A 13572-nucleotide genomic window follows, 5' to 3' on the forward strand; every position below is an offset into this window, starting at 1 on the left:
GCAAATAATGTAAAGCTTCAGATTGAATGCAGGAAATTATAAATAACCTGTCTGATGCAATCATGTTCAATAACTTGTAGGGTGTTTTCACAACTGAAAATATGGACCATGGTTCAAACAGAGGTTCATGTCATTGCTATATGGTTTACATTTACATTTTGGGAGCACACTAATGACTTTTATATGACATACGTTCGTCCTGTCGTCCTCACCTACGTGGGCTGCGTCTACCTGCATTTGACATTGATTGACTGTTAGTGATTGTGTCTTTCACGCCAATTATTTCATTCATTTTAAAGTCTCAGATCAAACGAGGTAGCTGTGAGAAGCTCCAAAAAGCTGCCTGTTGCCTTGTTGTGCACGTTGATTCAATTTAATACCTTCTTTACGGCTGGAGCGATGTTATTTTGGATTCACATTTGTGCATCTGACTGAAACACTACACTTCAGATAAATAATATATTACTGGGCTATTGTTTAACAATGAGCAGGGGTTAGTAATTGTCTATTTACTTGGATAATTTAGCCGTTACATCCTATTTTGAGTGGACATAGAAAGGCTAGCACGAGGGCCTGTGTGTTCCTGTGTGTAACTGCACAGCATACAAACAACAACAGAGGAAATGAGTTGGCTGGAGATTGGGAAACAAACAGGCCCAAATCATCAGATTATAGATGTGCAGGCCTGTCAATGGATTTGCTGGATGACAGCCTGAGGCGGAGATAGATAGCCCTGATAATCTCTGCTGCACTAACCGGCTCTTACCATTTAGTCACTGTTGCGTAACACTAAATAATGTTGATAGCACATCTGCCAGATTCTGTATCTATGAATCTGTACACATCTGTTTACTACAATCATTTATCAACATGTGTTAACTTCTCTTTTTGTCTTTTACACGATATAAGGACAGAGCAGGGGCAGGTTTAGGCCTATTTAGGTTTCCGGTTCTTAGGTAAGAATAGGCTGAGAGGAAAGATATCATCATATGTGTCTTCTTACTAATTAAATGTGGGCTACATCCTATTCTTAACCACTGTTTCCTGATGGTTTTCCTCCACACTCATGTATTTGCGAGGCACGGTCAATGATTCACTCAGTTGTCCAACCTACTCAGGAGGATTCAAAATGAAGATTTCTGAATATTATTCAAACTATGTGGAAGATGCCTACACATTTTCCATCTCCAAAATCCAGACAGGATTTTATCTGTGAATATTATGCATATAGCAGGTGGCCAACAACAGTCCCAAACAGGCTGTGCAGGCAACTTTATAGAAACTGCAGATTATTGTTCCTTTTAACAAACATCACAATGTGTGAAATGACCATGGGTGTAAAAACTGCGTAAACTGTGTTGTCTTCATTTTGCAAAGCCTCTTTCCAGACGTGCATGTGTAGGTAGCGAGTTAGCACGCAAATGAAACAACACTCACAATCATTTTATGTCCTTTTTTCCCTTCCCGCCCTCCACCTCCTGTTTCTCTTTCGAACATTCAAACAAACACTTGATGCGTGATCAAACCCTGAGTGAACTACACAGCAACAGAGGAGCACACCAGGGGCTATCATCAACATACTGGCCTGGCTGAGCACGATCCTCCAACAATAACACATCACCGCCTACACAAACACACTCCCACTGCAGAGGACAACACAATGTTTCCAGACATGGTGAACTGATGGTGACTGTGTCAAGGCAAATGATGCGTTTCAGCTCAAGTCAAGAGGTGGTTGACCAAATCCCCAATCTGAGACGAATAAATGAGTAGTCTTGACCCCTGACACTGCGGTGCTGCCATCGCGCTCAGTGGTCGACAGTAGATGATTGTTTTTTATTGGGAGTGTTTTACAAGTGTGTAACTGTCTGTATGTAAATGACAGTCAAATCTGATTTTAAGTAGAGCCCCACTGATTTATTGTATGTAAAATAATGTATGTTTATTTTCTTTATTTAAATTATATATTTTGTTCAATTTGTTTTTTCTGTTTATAGTTATTCATAAAAAAGTTTATGGTTAAACTGTAAAATATCAAGCCTCCGTTACATTTCTTTATCAAATGGGTTTGATAACGACATCTTTAGAATCACTGAGAATTTCAAAAATATACATATTATTATATTAGTATAAATAGGTATTGGAAATATCCCCCCTGCTATCTGTATCAACCAACAAAAATCCATATCGGCCCATCTCTAATTTCAAGCCTTCACTGAACCATAAAGGGCCGGTGGATATCACCAACAACAACATCAAAATAAAAATTGCGCCAAAACTGATTCTTAAAATTTTCATTGTTGGATTTTTGCTCCTGAAAGTTGTGCTTTTAAACAGCACATTTTACAAAACTGACATAGATCAATTAATTACGTGTTAAACTTCCTCACTGCGCTTATACAATGTACAGGTTTTATATCGATATATATTAAAATTTGTTGTATCGATGAAAGTTATACTGCGATAATTGCTGATATTGTTTTATTAGCCAACATAACTTCTATTGTTTGAAGAGACAGTAAAATTGTGTGTGTGTGTCTGCAGAGGTGCATCTGTAATGATCTTTTTGACTTTGGCGTGGACCACAGAGGTCATTATACACAAACATCATATTTCAGGTCACTGAGTGAAACTGATACTTGGAGGACCAGCAGCAGTGGTGCTTGTGTGTGTGTGTGTGTGTGTGTGTGTGTGTGTGTGTGTGTGTGTGTGTGTGTGTGTGTGTGTGTGTGTGTGTGTGTGTGTGTGTGTGTGAATAAAGTCAAGAGGACATGCTCTACCTGAAAATGACGCACGATTCACTGTCATCAGCATCACTTTATATCAACGTGACTGTGATGATAAATAGGCAGAAGCATGGTGCACATGTGTGTGCATGAACAGTACAGTACATGTCAGGGTGTTGAGTGCTTTTTATTACTCATCAATCAAAACCTTAACATCAAAGAGACCAAGTTGCATAGTTGACACGACAGCAACTTTTGTGGCCGTGTGTGTGTGTGTGTGTGTGTGTGTGTGTGTGTGTGTGTGTGTGTGTGTGTGTGTGTGTGTGTGAGATAGCTGATCCAGTGTGAGTCAGTGCAGCTTCGGCCTGGGTAGGACTATGGGTGGAGAGGACAAAGACACCTGTTCTTGTTCTCAGCATTCCTCTAAACATAATCCCCACCCTCACTCAAACTCACACACACACACACACACACACACACACACACACACACACACACACACACACACACACACACACACTCACACACACACACACACACACACACACACACACACACACACACACACACACACACACACACACAAAGAGACACACTAATACATACTTCTGAAGAGTTGTTGGGGGAATTTTAGCAATGAATATTTTTGGAATGTCTGTGTGTGTGTGTGTGTGTGTGTGTGTGTGTGTGTGTGTTTGTGTGTGTTTGTGTGTGTGTGAGCATACGAGCTGTGTGAAACTGTGCATTTGGATACAGATGAGAGTGGGGGACAGAAAGAGCGAGGATGAGCCTGCAGAGCAAGACCTAACCCCCACCACCACACTTAACCTCTCTGACCTCGACTCTCCCTCTCTTTGGCTCCTTTCCTCCCTCACCCCCTTCTGTCCCAAGGGAGACACCAGATAGCCATTACAGCATGCATGTGCCGGCCTCACAATCTCGCACACACACTCTTACGCACACACACACAGCATCAATAATGTAGAGACTGGTGTGGAGGGTTGACGATAGGGGTGCGCCTAATCTCTGCCCTGGGACACTAAAGAGAGTGCAAGTGCGTCAAGAACTCTCTCTCTCCCTCTCTGAGAGTGTGTGTGTTTCGAGTTGGACAAGTGAGGGGCAGGTGGTAGAAAGTGATGCAAAGGGGAAGGGGGGAGGGGGGGGGGGGGCAAAGAGGGAGAAGACGAAGAGAGGGAGGGAGTGAAAGAGAAGAAGGCAAGATGAGATGGGGTGAGCATTAGGACAAGTGAAGAACAGAGAGAAGAAAGTAGGAGAAAAGGAGACAGGGAGGGACATCGGGGAAACAAGAGTGGGAAGAGAAAGAAAGACGGACAATGGCAAGAGTGGGAGAGGAGAAAGGGGGTAGATGGATGGATGGATGGAAGGAGGGAGGGAGGGAGGGAGGGAGGGAGGGAGGGAGGGAAGGAAGGAGGAGGAGGCGGGGTGGGATTAAGGGGGCGATGAGATCATAGCTCGTCTGGTAGTCTGTTGTCATCCAGTTCAGATTGCTTACTCCCCCTCCCTCCTCATCCTTCCTTCCCTCCATCCCTCCCCCTCTCCTCTTCTCTCTAGGAGTGCGGATGCCTCTTTTCCTCTGTGTGATCTTGGTGGCAGGCCCCAAGCAGACTTCTACCACTGCTGCTATTCCAGCTATGTGCCAGACCAACAATAACCTCCACTCTCTCTCACACCGCGAGAGGAGAAGGGCGGGGGTGTCCGTGGAGATGAAAGCAACTGTGTGAGAAAAGAGAGAAAGGGAAAAGAAAGAAAGAGGAGAAGGACAATAGACTTGAGAAGATACAGAGAGATGAAGCTATGCAGTGAGGAGGTGGCCGAGTAAAGCGTCTTCGTCAACAGATAAAGTTTCCTGTGGATTCCTGCTGCACTCTGCCACAGTTGTTGTCCTCCTTCTTAACGCTAATAACTCTTTTAATCTGTTTATTTTTCTATCATCCTTAATTCTTTCCTGTCTTCCAACAATGACTTCCACTTAAACGTGAGATATGGTGAAGTAGCCTAATAAGAGAAAAGCCGTCAGTACCTTGTAAACTATACGGAGAGACAGTATCCACCATCAAGCCGAGTGAACAATAAATTCTGACTGGGTGTTTGTGGACATAGTTATCAGTTCAAGGTTGGTGTTAACATAATTAGGACCTTCTTGAACATACTTAATCCCTACTATGTAATATTCTAAAGTATTTAAGACTTTTCAAGGCCTAAAATTCACATTATTGAATTTTATACTTGTTTAGACTTTTAAACTACCTGTGGAAACCCAGTAATATATTTTTTAACCTGCTGTTCTTAACAAGCAAAAATATTCTCCAGTTTCAACTCTACTTTTCTTTTACATACATGTGATGTACATGTATACATGAAGATGCACATGAACACAGACAACAGTGAATTCATGGAACTCTTCAGTTGCAGCTGGATCATCAACCTGGGACTGATGGGAAGAGGGCAGAGACAGACGGGCAGCCAGACAAAGTACTTGAGTGAGAAAAGAGATTCCCAGAGCTGTGAGTCCTACTCAGCGGCAAATCAACTGACAGGCCTGTGCCAAACTAACAGCAGAGTTGCAGACTCAGGGCTTTTACACGGGGGCAGGGCCTCTGAACAGCTATTAGCTTCAGTTGGCTGGCACTGCGCTACTTTAACTCAACTCAGCTTTAGCGTGGATGTGGGAAACGACCGGTGCAAGTGGCAGCGTGGGTGAGGGTGAGGTCACGGCAACCTCAGAGGGTCTACAAACGCACTAAATATTGAGAGCCAGCCTGTATTTGCCTGTATTTCATGCACAAGTATACACAGCTTCGTCTTTGTCACAGCCGCCTGGATGAGTGAAACTGCCCGAAGCGCCGCGGGAGCAGAGCACAGAAGACAGAAACACAAGACCAGGAGTCGGAGGGGAGGGATGAGGGGATAATAACAGAAAGAGTGAGAGGAGGGAGTGAAAGAAGGGGTCTGCAGGAGGAGGAGGTGGGTAATTAGAGCCCATATGTATGACTCCCAAAATGTCAGTACTCTTCCCACCATGTCCATTAAAAATTCATTAGGCCAGTAGAGGTAGACTAGAGAGTGAGAGACAGAGACACAAGACAGTGACAGAAAAAAGTTGAGGACGAAGGACATTGAGAGTCAGGAAAATCAATCATTTCGGAGGTGACCTTTAACTCAAAATGGTTTAGGTATTGGCTGCAAGCTAAAAATATCCCAATCAGCTTAATGTCTAATATGTAAGAGATCTAGAAGAAGAGATGGAACTATCAATGATTTTCATGATCTATGAATGAAAATTCTCAATTAATCATTTGGTCTAAGAGGTCAGAAATCCATCTATCCATCTGAAGACAATAGTTAAATAGCTTGTTTTGTTTTTTTAAACAAACATGAATAAACCAGCACATGCTGACATCTGACGGGTTTGAAGCCGTGAATTTGAAATTGGATTTTATTTTTCTGGTAAGGATTTATGAACTTGTGCTGGGAACTGTTTGACTAAAAACTGAATTTTCTACCTAAAAATCTAAAAGTGAGGAAAATGTTTTAGCGTGTTGCAGCATGTTTCACTACAGCTCATGTCTGTCAACATGTCTGCTCAAAAACAAAGGGTGGAATCAGCTGTTCAAAGCCGTCACCAGAGAAAATGGTCTGGAGGAGATGCGAATTAGAAGAAATGTAGACTGTTGGGCTAAGAAGTTTCCATTTAGATTTTACATGTCACGTCAGATTCTGTAGAACTTGAGTTGACTGGTTTGGCAAAAATCTGCCCAAAGAAATGTGTGTTAATGTGAATAATCCAGCTGGAGACCAATTTCTTTTGGAGGAACTGTTCTTATTGGAGGTCGTCATGACCCCGGCCTCACCTGTGTGTCAGGAGGAGTAAACGCACATCACATACAATAACATGTATAAGCCTTGCAAGCTGCTAAACTATTCTGAGATGTCACCACATGCGGTCTACATTTTCTATAGGCTCTTACTCAGTGCCATATAGCTGCAGAAGAGAGAACTAGAGAAAGAGCAGGAGAGAAGAGAGTACTTTGTGGCCTTGGATGGGCCAAAAATAGTAACACACACACACTCGCGCACACACACACTGGGGTAATTGTTCCACAGTAGGAGTGCAAGCGAGAGAGTGAGCGAGAGCACACAACATGGATGGGGAAAAGAGGGAAAGTACAAAAGTACTGAAGGAGTAAGAGGAGAGGGAGATGAGAGCACAAGTGGGACAAAGAAGAAGGACATGATGTAAGATGAACGATTCAGTCTCTCGACTCAGTGCTGTATAGCTTGCCTTCCAGTGAACAGACGCACGTCTTTTCCAGGAAATTGTAGGGGAGGAGCAAGAGAGGGAGAAAAAAAACAGAAAGGCCAGAGTGTCCGTAGGGATCCTCCGCTGCAGAACTCCACATCTACTCCACTGTGAGACTGTAAAACACTTGTAATGTCCTAAATATCCATTCTATGTGTTTAACGGTGGATTTTGAAAAAAGAAATGCTAAACTTACAGATGGTTTACCAACTTACATAACATGGTATAAAACTAATCTATATCTCTAAATTATATTTTCATATTCATTCCATGAAACTCGATGAAAGGTTTCGTTGTGTCAGGAAAGAACAGAATTTGGTGCAATTCAGTTTAAGGGGCTCGATGCGCTTTCCACTTTTTTTGAAATGGATTTCCCACTCATCTTGATCTTGATTAAAAAAAAAGATAATTTAGGGATGTTTGGTGCAGTTTGATTTAATTTAAGGGGACTGTTGGTCCTTGGTGGAGGTATACGCTCTACAGTTTAGTTCTAAAAAGATCTAAAACATATTGTATGCTTGAAATGATGGCAAATGTTAATGTATAACTGCCCAAATCAACCAGGGTGTATTTGATAAAAATACTAGATAAACCTTTGGCGAGGACCCCGTACTTGACCATGTCGGACATCTGCACTCACTATACAGCCATGTAACTAGCAGCATGTACACACACACACACACACACACACTCACACACACACACACACACACACACACACACACACACACACACACACACACACACACACACACACACACACACACACACACCTATCCAGGAACCGGAAGAGTAGAAGAGCAAATGTCAGCAGCAGCCACAAATACATGTAGGACGAGCAGCACCCTGTGAACTAAAATACTGAGCTCTGTTCACACTACACACACAAAGCCTCAGGGCACTGCACCTGATCTGCTCTGTTGGGCTGGACAACTGAAGCTCTCTCTGTGTAATCACACTCATAAACACGCCTGATGGGAGTGTGTGTCCCTGTGTGTGTGTGTGTGTGTGTGTGTGTGTGTTCCCCAGAGTGTGTAAAGAACAGCAAAATAATATTGTGTCTGAGAGACAGGTCCTGTTGCTCTCGGGGCACTGTTAGGTATATTTAATCTCACCAAAGTGACAAACTGTTCCCAGGACATTAACATCTCTCTTTAGAAGTACACACACAAACACACACCTTCTACATGCTGCACACATCACACAACGCAAATTGCAAAGGACCAAGGTCGAAGAGGTACAGCTATAATTTTAGACATTGGAACTAAGCAGAATACTTGATTAGCTAAAACTATTTGCCAGATTCTAAGAATTTAAGATTTCAATGCAGTCTCATACCCAGTTTGATTATCGATGCAAACGTCTCTGTATTTAGAAATCCCCTGTGTATGGACCAATGCTGAGTACTGATACTAAACCACTGCCTTTTTATTTCCAAATTTTAAATCTGTATCACATGTATGTAACTGCATGGAACCCAGTGGGATCATGTCTGAGCCAACATCCACACCACTACATTTTGTATTTAAAACACATCACTGTGGGTACGTTTACATCTGCCATCAACACCACAGAAGAAGTTTGGAAACGCTGGATGATGTTTGAAAACAGTGTTGACGTATGCACGGTGTGAAACAGAGTCATTTGATCATTTGATCTGTGAGATCAAAGCATCCCTGGCTAATCATAAGTTGCAAACAGTTTTGTCCTTTTCATGTCTTATGCCATAACGGAAGTCAAATATCTCTAGTATGGAGCTGAATCAACTATCAATTCACTGTTTTGTGGGCTGAAATACAACTATTCCGCTCAATGAAGACGGAATATCTTTACATTTTGGAGTCCTGCCAAAAAAAACCAAACTGAAGTGAATATAAAATTTGTGTCTGTGTGTTTGTTTAAATTTAATGGTAGTTTTCCCTTGTTATAGACTAATAATTAATGTCATTCAAAGTTACTTTTAGGGATAAGCTGTTAAGGCCTGACACAGCCATGTTACAGGCCACAGGCGCCTCTCTTCTCCTGCACTCTGTCTCCCCACCTCACAGTCTGGTGTTAATGTACTTCTCCAGCCAACAGCTTGGCAGAGAGCTGCCAGTTGACACTTCACCTTTGGTTCAACAACACACTGCCCACACTCACTACTGCCTGAAAGAGTGTGTCGACTGTGTGAGCGAATGGGGACAGAAATATAGACATTAACCCTGAAGATACATTCAACTACTGTAAATAATGTGTATTTACTCTTTTTTGAGGCTGTAACAAATTATTATTTTCATTATCCAGGTATTGTCACATTTTTGAGAAGGTGTGTGTGTGTGTGTGTGTGTGTGTGTGTTTCTCTGAGCGACAGGTGGCTTTTTTGGGAGGTGGTTTCCTGGAATGTGCCACTAGAGCGGGACAGGATGTTAGCAACTGTTGTACACCACAGCAACAGATCTGCTTCCTGTGTGTGTGACAATTATGTACGCTAAAATCTGGCTAGAATCAAAACCAAATCAGGCAATACTCAGAAACAACAATTACTTCTACTGAGAAATGTTTACGTTCTTGGAAAAGTATACACACATATACTGGAGGTGATGAAAGGAGTGCTGATGTAAAGAGGGGGGGGATTGATAAGGTAGGTATAAGGAGATTAGTTAAACAGCTTCCGTTGCTTGCATGTGTAGCTCTACACACACACACACACACACACACACACACACACACACACACACACACACACACACACACACACACACACACACACACACACACACACACAGAGAGAGACAGACAGACAGACAGACAGACAGGCACACAGTCCACATTAACAGTTACAGACTAAAACATCAAGCATGTGTGTGTGTGTATATTTATGTGTGCGAGTGTGCGTCAGTGCTGACTAAGTGCGTGAATGTGTTTGTAATTCAGCATTCACAACGCAAACTCTCCTCCATTCTCCTGCCTCTCTCTTCCTAACACTGTCTCCTAGCAACCAGACACTTAAGGCCTAAAAATAACCCCCCCAGAAACGAACAGAACAAAAAAATAAAGCATAAATGGCAATTAATGCTTTCAAGCATGGAACACGGACTCAAACAAACCAGGTATTAGAAAGGGAAGAGCTGGGAAGGAGCAAGCGAGGAGTGGGAGGCTGAATCGGCCAGCAACAGGTAGTCGTCAGGAGACAGAGTTCTGTGCTACATGGCACCGTGTGCGTGTGTTCATTAAAAGTGTGTATATGTGTGTGTGTGCCCGCAAGCCTTGGCTGGGAAAAAGACAACTTTTCCACCATCTCCAAGAGCAGGGGGCTACTCAAGGCAAAAAAGCCTCTAGTCCAAACCCGACGCAGTGTACTGGCAGCACGTCCTGTGTTTAGGAGCTTTCGAAGACAAAAATATTCTGCGTGTCAAAGGACTCAGCAAGGCCTGACGCTGTTTAGCAGCCAGCACTTAGGTTGTATTGTGGTTTTTTTCCCTCCTCTTCCTACAATGTTATGAAATAAACAAAAAGTAGAAGACAAATGAGTCATGAACACGTACACGCAGACCTGCTGTCTCGCATCTGATGCCAACACATTCCACAGTGGATTACCATTTTGGATGCGTGATGGCAAGTGAGCGACACCTGATCTTTACACCAGACGTCTCCCAGTTTAGAAGGAGCTGTTGTTGTTCTTTTAAAAATCAGATTAACACTCTGCTACATTGGCATAAGTGTGTTTTTGAATCACTTATAATCTGAAGTGTATTTAAGTCTTTTCCGAAAACTTTGAGAGCATTTAGCAGAATAATTGAAAAGTTTGTCTCTACACCACTCGTCCAATTCTGAGCCTGTAACTGAAAACTTTTTTATTTTTTAATCACTAATGATAAATTGATTATCTTATATGCTGCAGATTGTTTTTCTCTAGATATATTCATTGACTCATCAGTTCAGCACTAGTTACAACTTGATGTGGTCCCTCTGGCAGAACACATTAACTTTACCTTTATTGCTCTCTCCTTGACTGAGTCAGGACTTTTTAAAAGATTTGATGAAACAATGTCTTACACATATGGAGCCTGTTAAATTGAGATGCAAAGGACATAATGTATATTTAGATATGATGGGAGGAAGCTGAGGAAACCTTGGTAGTGCTTCTTTTTGAAAGCGCAGTCTTCAAACATTTTGAGTCTCTTGGACATAAGAACATGAGAACTGTGTCGACAGTGTTTAAGATCTGTCACTTCTTCATTTGACCAATGATTTAAGCCATTCTCTGTTCATTGAGAGCGATATACATATTTCTTCTCATTTCCAGAAATAGCCTATTTCTCATCATATTACGTGTATGCCTTGATTGTCCTCTTGATAATAATTAGAGGTTGTTGCTCTACAACAGCAACAATGAAGTGACATTTTGTCGAACATTCCCATGCTCTTAAGGCAGCAAACAATGTAATTACTATATGTACTTTTTAAATATTGTAGGGTTGTGTTGGTAGTAGGTGTTATGGTGTTACACAATGTTCAGACACACAGATTACTTAACTTGCCTACCAGCCCAACCTTGAATCTATTTTTTAAAATATATATATAAGTGGTGAGCTGACATTGTGCACCTAAAAGGCATTTTTATAGTTGACTGAACAAATCAATACATTCATTGCAATGACACAAAAAGTGGCTCCGACTTGGGCTCAGCAAGATCTACGTTTGGGACCCTGACACGATGGACAAACACAAAAAACATAATCACGCTTGTCTTCAAAAATTCAAAGCTCTAATGGGAAGCCTGTGTGTGTGTGTGTGTGTGTGTGTGTGTGTGTGTGTGTCTTGTTATGAGCTACATGCTGTTGTTCAGACTGGAGGTGGAATAGGTGACTGACCCTGGGGAATCATGTTTTTCTCATAGCTCCATTGCTGCAAACTGTGTCGGTGATGCCCTGCAAGGTATCCGACGTGGAGAGAAAGGTAGAAAGACACACACTTACCTAGTGTTTTATGAAAGACAAACACAGTTATAGCATAAAAAGTAAGGAGTTTATCTACTTAACAAAAATGCACACTGACAGTGCTCGTATTTGGAAAATAGCTAAGTAACACTTGTTGACTCCCTTGTAGACAATATAATCATCAGGGGACAGATAAATCTAACTTGAGGGTGAAGCAGAGGGACGGTGGCCTGGTATTCTAAACAGGCCCTTGGGTGCTGAGTGAACAGGGGACGCTGGCAGCTTACCAACCAGTGCTGTTGTCCTTAACACCTTTATGCTGATTGGGAGAACAGCAGCTTTGGAAGTGTGTGCAACATCCAGCTTTCACGTGCTAATAGATGGGTAATTACAAAAATTAGGGCTGGGAAGGTTCACAGCAGCATTGCATCATTATGATGGCGACACTAATAGGTCTGCGTTGCTGCTTATAACTTTAGAGATTTGATTGAAAGTGTTTTCAAACAGACTCATATAACCTTCAAAGATAACGGCTCTCACTTCACAAATACACCGGGACTCAAGACTATTTCTAACTTCACCAAGAAGAGGTTTTCTCCTGCGTCTGTTTGTTGTCAGAATTACACAAGAACTACTCAACTAATTTCCATGAAAGGCGCGGGGATCAGGGGGCGGATCCAGGAATTCTCTTTTACTTTATTTAAAATTGCGTTTCGTGACTTTTTTGCTGATCTCTCAGAGAAGACGACCGATATTTTTTTTAATCCAGATCTGGTGAAATTAAATGTGTTTGCAGATGGGGACTGTTGGGCCTTGGCGGAGGTATGCACTCGACTGAGAGCCAATCTAGTTTCCTTCAGTTGGTAAGATGTTTAATCATCTGTGTGTCGTGCACATGTACAGCAAAAGAATGTGAAGACATGGACAGTACATGAGAGGAGACCAAGTGAGCCAGTATAAAAACTATCTACTTTCATCCTCATTGGCTAACTCAGTATCCATACAAGGGAGGCAGCAAAACGGCTTGCACACCATGCACTCACATGAACACAACCACGTGAAAGTCTAACTCATAAATGCTGAATATAGAATGTAATAATTGGCATAATAATCGAAAGAAAAGGGCCAACAATGAAGTGTCCTGAAGCAAACACCATCTCCGCTGCTTCTTTGCTGCATTGAATATATTTCAAATAGGCTCAAACACCAGGAACAACACAAACCACAGTGTAGTACATAGCAGTACATGCACATTTAAAGTCGGAGGTGTCGCTAGACAGTGCCCTCAGAGGTTCCTGTGCGTCAGCAGTGTGTGTGAACAGTACCAAAAATACACACTACTTCACTAAGTCCCATCAGGCTATTCCTTCCTCCACTTCTAGTGTATTGCTCCATCAATCCCCCATCGCCAACCCCCCCCCCAACCCACCCCTACCATTTGTGCGTCCAGCCCTGTGCGCTTTCCTGCCATTCTTCTATCACAGCTAATTTTAGATGAAGGAAAAAGCTCTGTCCACATCTGCTAGTGATTCTTTAAGAGGTGTGTGTGTGTTTGGGAAAGAGGGAAAGGAAACTGGGAAAAGGTCAACGGGAGAGAAAAGTA

General features: G+C 42.3%; 1 protein-coding gene across 2 annotated transcripts in view; it reads right to left on the reverse strand.

Annotated features, from left to right (window-relative positions):
• erfl3 (Ets2 repressor factor like 3) overlaps window positions 1-13572 on the reverse strand; it is a 45485-nt gene that overhangs the window by 16429 nt on the left and 15484 nt on the right. The gene's annotated exons all lie outside the window — the stretch shown is intronic.

This window comes from Paralichthys olivaceus, chromosome 13 (assembly GCF_024713975.1).
Source record: "Paralichthys olivaceus isolate ysfri-2021 chromosome 13, ASM2471397v2, whole genome shotgun sequence".
In the NCBI taxonomy this organism is placed as follows: domain Eukaryota; kingdom Metazoa; phylum Chordata; class Actinopteri; order Pleuronectiformes; family Paralichthyidae; genus Paralichthys; species Paralichthys olivaceus.